Below are 9,635 nucleotides of genomic sequence, written 5' to 3'. Positions count from 1 at the left end.
GGGACCGTTTGTCATGCAACATGGCCTATGATATGTGATAACATCTATTTCTCACTGAGTAGGTTATTAAGTATTTTCTTCTTGATATGTTTCCACACTATTTGTTAGATTCTGCCCATCCCAAAATCACATAATTTAGAGAAAAGAAAATAATAGCACCTATACTGCACCATCCTGCTGATCTGCTGCAGTTCGATGGGGAGCTTTGAGAGAGTGGACGCTGTGTCCGCCAGGGCTAGGATAGTGATACTACGGCCCCTGAAGCAGACCAAACTCAGAGAAAGGAATGCATTATGTATCTGATGTGATGGCTGTGAGGCTTGGTCCAAGGCTGGGACTTCAGATCCATCTTGCCATGGCAGTTCTCCCGAGACAATCCGTAGAGGAAAGCTAATCAGGATGGAAATGAAACTATCGCGCAGATTTCAACTCTCTATGATTATTTAAAAAGGCCAGTAGTTACTGGCTGTAGGCTCAAAATATAATTTCCATGTGTAGCCCGCCTCCATGAAATTGCTACTAGATACTCATGCAGTCTAGAATATTTCTAATATCAAACTTCACCATCTAAAAATACTTTCTGAAACATTTAACTTGATGACATACTCTGTGTGTGGGGGGGAGTAAAAAGTCAGCAATAGTTAAATTAATGATACAGATATCATCAAATATTCATGTTGCACAGCACTCTGCTGGAATCATAAAATACTTAGAGGGGGACATCTCACCCCCATCTTCTATCCCAGCATAATGGCATCATCACTTCCCTTCCTCCCTTTCCTAGGCTACTCTGAATGCATTAGTTTACATGATCACATGGAACCATGATAATCATATAATATATGCACACACTAATCCCGGCGCAGTGAGCTGCCTGCAACAACGGCGGCGCTCGGGGAGGTTAGGTGCCTTGCTCGAGGGCACTTCAGCCATGCCTACTGGTCGGGGTTCGAACCGGCAACCCTACAGTTACAAGTACGAAGCGCTAACCAGTGGGCCACGGCTGCCCCCCAAAGACATTGTTTTAAAGAAAACATACACACATATCACCCCATGTGTTCATGAATTTGTAGATAAAATAGAATGGCAGGAAGTCATTTCATCCACCATGCACATTGTTCTTTATGTCATCCTGTAACAAACGCTCTCTAATGCTTTCGGAAGCGAGGGCTACAATACGCATCAAAAGGTGCGGGCTTACTATTCCATTACACTTGCTGGCAATCAAAGTAGTGGACATGCGTTAAATAACCAAAAAAATACAAACATGGATCGTCCTAGCAATAACCCCAGGATGTTTTACCAAACACGGTTGAATAACACAAGGACACAAACGTTAAACCTCCGTGTTTTATAGAATTTTGTACCAAGGGAATCTACAGTATAGGCCAGCTCCATTCATTCACTCATAAACAAAACAAAGTGCTGCGATCGCACAGCAACCCCAAAATACCCACAAAACAACCCACAAAACAATGTCAAGTATATTGTTCAATCGGTCAAGACCGTGGAATAACTAAATGTCCGAAAAACACAACAATGTCCTTTTACGGGTGGCAGCCTCTCCGCCAACGCGAAAAAAATAAGGAAGGACACGGGCGTCCGGTTTTAAAACCCCGCGTCTCACCAGCCTGTCCTTGTTGGCAAACGCCCGCCCAGATGAGTAATCCCCATATAGAAAAAAAGGCAAAGCATCCAACAATGTCCTTTAGAACAAAAGGGGTAATCCGAGACCGTATGACGATACTCCACACTCACGTAGTCCAACATGTCAAACACATAGGCCTGTTCGCTGCCTCTACCTAACGCGGATACCAGAACCTAAGAAAACTTTGAGCCTGTCCCATCTAACGCCTCCCATTGATTGACAGGCCAATTGATGGGAGTTCCTCATTATCAGAGTGAAAATCAGTCCTATACCCGTGTGTTTACTTAATTTCTGGTAGCCTATCTAATGTTCATGACTCACATAATTACTATTATACCAGCAGTAACATTCAAAACCATATGAGTACATGCTCAAAATAAAACACATCATTTTAATGGGTGACCATTACATTCCCCAGCCAGCGGCATATCTGGACCAAAGAAGGGTTTCATGTCCACCACATTGACTGTGTCTACTTTTTGCATTATCCGACACCCAAGCGCACACGGTAGTTTACTGGACCTAATCTTTTTTTCTACCTTAGCAGGTCCCGACCAACGGGTGCAAGTTTATGGAAAAATTTGACAGCTGCTTTCGACAGTGGGTGCGCCCTAAGCCAGACCAGATCACCGACCATAAAGTGTACATACCTATGGCGTGCATTGTAGTATCTGGCTTGTCTGGTTTTGGCTAAACCTACATGTCGCTGAACCTCTTGATGAATGTTTTGCTGTCTGTGAACTGTTGTGTATGCAGGTGAGGTAGGTGTTGGTGTTTTGGAGATGAGGCGCTCAAATGGCCCCCTTAATGCTTACGCCCTAGCCAACAAGGCTGGTGTCACCCCAGTTGTCTCATGTGTGGCTGTTAATGGCCAGGCGGGAATTCTGGGAGCCACCTGTCCCAGTTTTGATGGTGCTGCTCCACAAAAGATGCTATCATGGTTTTCATGGTTCTATTCACCCTTTCAGTCATGTTCGTCTGAGGGTGGTATGCTGTTGACAGCTTTTGCATAACCCCCCATGACTCACACAGAGAGGACATGACTTGACTGGTGAACTGGGGTCCACGATCCCGATACCATGTAGGCAGGCACTCCCCACCTAGTGAAGACTTCATCCTTCAGGATTTTACAGACCGAGGAGTCTTCGTGATCTTTCATTGGGAACAACTCCACCCACTTGGTGTAATAATCCACGACAACCATGAGCATTGTGTTCCGGGCCTTACTGAGTGGGAATGGACCCATGAAATCTACTCCAATCATCTCACCAGGAGTCTGGACGTTCGTCTGTTGTAATTGGCCAGCAGGTCTTTCGTTTGTTGCTTTATACTGCTGGCATTTCTGACACGGCGGACATGATCCCACACATCTTTTCAGATAGATGGCCACCAGGCCACCTCCAAGATCCTGAGGAGGGTCTTCATCCTTCCAAGATGGCCTCCGATAGGACTGTTATGAAAGTAAGCAAGGAACTCTGGCACCATCTTGCTCGGGACCACCAGCTGGTAGTTAAATCCAGTGTATTTGGATGGCACTCCACGATACAGAACTCCCTGCTGGTCTTGATAGTGGACTCGGCCTGGGCTTGTTCTTGGTTCTTCTTGCCTCAGCTCTTCACAGACAGGATCTGTCTGCTGTGCTTCTTCAATCTCCTGTAGGGTTGTTGGCAGTTCAGCCCAGTGTGTCTTGGCTACAGCAATGCACATGTCCCCTGCAGGTGAGCGGGACAGGGCGTCGGGGACAACGTTGCAACACCCTTTCTTGTAATGGACGCGGAATGAAAAAGGCTGCAATCTCAAGGTCCACCGTGTAAGCCTGGATGAGGTTTTGGGCAGTTAAAACCCAAGAAAGAGCACTGTGATCAGTGAAGACATCAAAAGTGCTCCCCCTAAATAATGCCTCCACTTTTCCACTGCCCACACTACAGCCAGACATTCTTTTTTCTGCTGTGGAGTACCTCACTTCTGCATCCTTTAGTGCCCTAGACGATATGCAATTGCCTTTCTTCGCCAGCAACATTCTGGGTGAGAATGGCACCCAACCCCACATCACTTTGCGCCAGTGTGCACCTGAAAAGGGTGACGGATGTGGGGATGTGCCAGGACAGGCGGAGCCTGCAAAGCCAGCTTAAGCTGCTCAAATGCTGCTTGGCAGTCTGCGGTCCAGTTCCAAGCAACCGCTTTCTTTTTCAGCTGGTTCATCGGAGCAGACACATCAGCCAGATTCGGGATGAATTTATGATACCAGCCCACAAGCCCCAGGAATCTTTGCAATGACTTCAAGTCGGTTGGTGCAGGGTAATTGCTAATAGCTTCCACTTTAGAGGAATCTACCTCAACTCCCTTGCCTGACACAACATGTCCCAGAAATTTTAACTGGGTCTGCAACAGGTGGCACTTCTTGATATTGAGAGTGAGATGAGCTTGGTGGAGCTTTTGGAACACTGCCTCCAGGTCACTAAGGTGCTGTTCTAGGGACCTTGAAAAGACAACTATGTCATCGATATAAACAAAGCAAATTGTTCCTCTTAGCCCTCCTAAGATATGTTCCATGAGTCGCTGGAAGGTGGCGCCGGGCTATTACGCAAAACCAAATGGCATGACTTTGAAATGATACAGGCCCATGTGTGTTATCACCGCGGTCTTCCGCTTGCTGTCTTCATCCATCTCTACCTGCCAGTATCCGCTTTGCAAGTCCAATGAACTAAAGACACTTGCACCCTGCATGGATTCTAGGATTTCATGAACAAGAGGCATCGGATAATGATCATGGTGGGTTTTGGCATTTAACTTGCGTAAAGTCGACACAGAATCTATAAGAGCCGTCTTTTTTGGGTACCAGGACTGTTGGGGAGGCCCAAGCTGACGGGGACGGCTCGATGACACCCTCCTTCAACATCTTCTGAATGTGTTCCGCTATGATGCACTGCTTTTGAGGTGACACCCTATACGCCCTTTGTCTCACTGGCACCTCATCCAAAGTTAAGATCTGATGCTTGAGGACATTAGTGACACCTTTGGTCTCAGTCCAGACTGAAGACCATCTCTGCAGCAATGGTCTCACTACTTCTGGCTGCATTTCCAGCAGTGGGGTGATGTTTGAGTTAGTGTCTGTGGCCTCCGTGACAGCAAGATAAAAGTGGACTCCTGGCCCATCTTGGCCCCATTGAAGAGCCGCCCGGGACTTCCGTGTGAACTTATGTTCTTGGTCGCCGGGCAAACTGAACTTTCCCATATGCGGCTTCAAAACCATCTGACTGGCACATAAGAAGTCCAAACCCAGCAACAGTGGCATATACAGGTGCTTATCATCCAGGACAAATACAGCGCAGAAAGTTGTAAGTCATGCAGCCGAAAGAGCAATGTTGTTCTCCCAATAGCAGTACTCTCCTGTCCATTAGCCATAACAAACCTCTGACCTAAACCCGTGCTTTTAATGGCTCATCTTTCTTTTTTATCTTTTCCCACAGGCTTCTTCTCATAAGTGTGAAGGTGCATCCTGTGTCTACAACAGCATCTCCTACAATGCCTCTAACCTCCACAGGAACCACCAGGAGATCTGGCATGCCTTGAACCACAGCTAGATCAGCATCCCTGCTCTTTTTCAGGCCCCTTTTTGCAGTTTTGGAATTTTTTGTCCGGGCGGGCTGGCCTGCTGCACACGCGGTCCAATATTCTTTTGTGTTACTCCAGTCCCTCTCTATTAAAGACCCAACCTTTACAAGTTGTTCCACTGTCCTAACAATGCCTCGTAATCCACTGGCTAGTCGTGGGTTACAAGCATTCAAAATACGCCGCACAATTTCCTCTTCCGCATATCAGAGCTAAACTTAAGACACAAGGCCCCGATAATCATATGAGAAATCTCTCAGGCACTGTGATGGGGTTTGCACCATGGTCCGTAACTGTTTCTTCAATTTCTGATTGATAATCAGAAGACAGAAAGGCTACCAGGAATGCTTCCTTGAATTCAGCCCAGTTTGTAATGTTTGAACGAGTAGCGACCCACCAACTATGTGCTGAGCCTTTCAGGACAGTGTTAAGTGCGCCAATAAGTTCAATGTCACTCAATGGTCTCAGAGACAAAAAGTTTTCACATTGCTCTACCGAACTCTGTGGCATCCACTGAGCTGGATTTTCCTGGCGCCAAACTGGGGAAACTCAAGGTGGATGGGTGGTTTACTGCGGACAGGCTGAAGGCCTAAGTTTGTGCCATCGGCATCACCCACTGTGAAAGGCGTGGGAGAAAGACGTGGGTCGCCAGGACAACCGTGATTTATTTATAATTTTTCGTAATCTGCTCATGCCACATTTGGTCCGGCCGTTGTAAACAAGCCACTATAGCTTCATCCAGCTTTTTTATTCTAGTGTCTACATATCCTTTAAATTCCTCTGCAAGGGTATCAATTGAAGCTCTCATCCCTTCTTCACGACTCAAGGCACTATCAATAGATTGTTTCTGTTGTTCCTCCAGAGCATCCATAACGACTTTTAAAGCTTTCCAATTGTTCTTCAATAGCGTTTACTTCATTCAAAACACCCTGTTGTTCCTCATCAGGCTCAGGCTCATTCAAGTACAGCCCGTCCAAAAGACTGCTTATCTCACTGACGCCACTGCGGTCAGCTCTGACAGTCACATGGCGGTGTGGATGGACATTTTGAAGCTGGCCATGCTTGTGACTTCCTATAGGTGATACCAAATCACCTTCTTCAAGTACATCTGTAACTACCTGATGCTCACTAAACATGTTGAATGTTATGTTGTATGTTGTGTATGTTAATGTTTAGCAGACAATGGTATGTGTAGTGTATGGCAGTGTTTAACTACAAACAAAAATTATTGTATAGTAAATTCTTAACAAACATGTACACTTTTCATATGCCTATGAAAACGTTGGATGGAAAAACAAAATAAAGTCTTAATAGTCCCCGTTCGGGCCACCACTATGTAACAAACGCCTCTAATGCTTTCGAAGCGAGGGCTACAACACGCATCAAAAGGTCTGCGGGCGACTATTCCATTACACTTGCTGGCAATCAAAGTAGTGGACATGCGTTAAATAACCAAAAATACAAACATGGATCGTCCTAGCAATAACCCCAGGATGTTTTACCAAACACGGTTGAATAACACAAGGACACAAACGTTAAACCTCCGTGCTTTATAGAATTTTTGTACCGGGCGGGAATCTACAGTATAGGCCAGCTCCATTCATTCACTCATAAACAAAACAAAGTGCGGCGCGATCGCACCAGCAACCCCAAAAAATACCCACAAAACAACCCACAAAACAATGTCAAGTATATTGTTCAATCGGTCAAGACCGTGGAATAACTAAATGTCCGAGAAAACACAACAATGTCCTTTACGGTGGCAGCCTCTCCGCGAACGCAAAAAAAAAATAAGGAAGGACACGGCGGTCCGGTTTAAAAACCCGCGTCTCACCAGCCTGTCCTTGTTGGCAAACGTCCGTCCAGATGAGTAATCCCCATATAGAAAAAAAAAGCAAAGCATCCAACAATGTCCTTTAGAACAAAACGGGTAATCCGAGACCGTGCGACGATACTCCACACTCACGTAGTCCAACATGTCAAACACATAGGCCTGTTCGCTGCCTCTACCTAACGTGATACCAGAACCTAAGAAAACTTTGAGCCTGTCCCACGAACGCCTCCCATTGATTGACAGGCCAATTGATGGGAGTTCCTCATTATCAGAGTGAAAATCAGTCCTATACCCGTGTGTTTACTTAATTTCTGGTAGCCTATCTAATGTTCATGACTCACATAATTACTATTATACCAGCAGTAACATTCAAAACCATATGAGTACATGCTCAAAATAAAACACATCATTTTAATGGGTGACCATTACAATCCTATTATTAGTGTGAATATTCTTATAGACTTTAGTGTTGACAGGCCTTATAGCATTAACAGAGTCTCATCCCCACCATACTGGACAAACATTTGGACTTGGCAAATGCCATACCCCAAGCCTCTTCTACTCGTCATTAACTTCCCAGTGAGCTACAGCAGTTTAATCAGAGCCAGACATTGCTTAAATTTCTAAGCTGTTTCTAAGCTGAATGGTTTTCTTTTTTATGATGACTTTCAACAGTCACCTCCTTCAGTATACATAAGCACTGACTTTGGTCAAGACCATTTTCTTCCACCACACCCTCCATAGGTTCTTCAAGAAAAGACACAGTTAATCAGGTCAGTTTATGCCTAAATTAAACCCCATTTTGAATTGCCACATTGCCATTACGTAACACACTACTTTTATATAACTTAGACAAAGTCTTTTTGTACATATCATAAGTTTCAAATGAGTAATGGAATAGTCTACTTTGATGCTTAGAGGCTGAATAATATCTCAGCTTCAACTAGCATACTTTCTAAGGAACCCGTTTGTCCACTGATATTTCCTTTAGTGTAGACCTTACAGAGGGCAGACCACTTGACCACCTAACACATGACAAAATAAAGGGTGAATATTTGACATGTTTCCAACTGAGTTTACACTCCAATTCTCCACAGTCAAAGAAACCCGAATCCTTCAAAATACAGACAGGCACCAAACTCTACAAATAAGATAATTACCACAATTACCAGAACTACTAAAGTCATGCCGTTTTACTGCACAGACGTTTTTTCAAGTGTTCAAGCACTGAGAGGAATGATCCAGCTTAACACCCTTTTACTGCAAAGACTCCATTACAGCTGCCTATCTTCCATAGGATTTCTCCAGAACCGTCCTGACCTGAAGCTGTTTGCTTTCTTGGTGTCAGCTGTAATTAATGGAGTTCCGGTCTGTACCTCTCAAGTCTCAGAGTTGGAATGAGAGGCATGTATTGACCACTTTGGCCCAGGTGGTCTTCATTTGGTCTTCATTAAGTTTACTAGGTTCAATTCCTGCCTAGACAGATGCCATGAGTTCATTTTACACAAACTCTGCTGCCAAGAGCAGGGCAAAGCGCCTCAAAACACGTCCATCATGAGCTGCCACTCAGCGTCTGTGAGGCGTGAAACTGAGAAATCGTCCTTGCCCTCAATCTCGTAAACGATCCCACAGATTTCAAATCAAATGAGTTGGGACACATTCTGGACGTGCATACAGTGCTTTGGAGAGAGAAGGATTCCACGTAATATCCCAGCATTCTGACTCTCCCACTTGGACAGTGAGTCACTACATCAGTCATTTTTCTCAACTCCCAGTCAAGCTCTTGAGTATTAATAATTAGTGTAATGTATGAGTTGTGCATCGTTGCATGCTTATCCATGTGTGTCATGGAGGGACAAGTGGGCCGTCTGTGTTTGATTGTGCCAGAGAGGCCATCCAAGTATTTGGGCCTGATAGGATTATGTCCCAAGGCCTACAGCATGGGCCTGGGAGGACCGAATGGAGCCCCACCATGTGGTAACCTCTGTGGGGATACAGTATTCTGCCAGAGAAATGGAGCATAAATATTTACCAATGCGTTGGTGGTTTTCTGTTCAATTTTGTCTTATTTTCTCTCCCTCCAGTGATGGCTTTATTTTGCTTTTCTGATTCATTGTGTGGTTTGGGAACCGAGTTATGGGTATGACTTTTAATAGAATATGAGAGGATGTGGATGCCATCAGTGAACAAGTGCTTTCAATAACCTAAAAGAACATTATTCTATCTGAAAATGTACAGAGAACTCTCTAACATTCATACCATCATAGAAGTGTTAAAAATATATGAATGCATGACCACCAACCAGAACAAAGGCACTGGGTTAAAAAAAAACAGCAAGTCCTAACACACATACTGCATGCATTGTGCTATAACAGTGAAAGCTTTATACTATTTAAAATGCCTTCATCATACTATCAGTAAAGCCTGCAGACAAGCCCACTCAAGAGGAGTAAAACGACTTCTATGATAAGTTGGGCTCTCAAGCACAATTCTTAACAGGAGATATATCAAAGAACCACTTGAAACACAAACAACTTTAAG

Source organism: Alosa alosa, chromosome 3, assembly GCF_017589495.1.
Source record: "Alosa alosa isolate M-15738 ecotype Scorff River chromosome 3, AALO_Geno_1.1, whole genome shotgun sequence".
NCBI lineage: Eukaryota > Metazoa > Chordata > Actinopteri > Clupeiformes > Clupeidae > Alosa > Alosa alosa.
Note: the sequence above shows the minus strand (reverse complement) of the source record.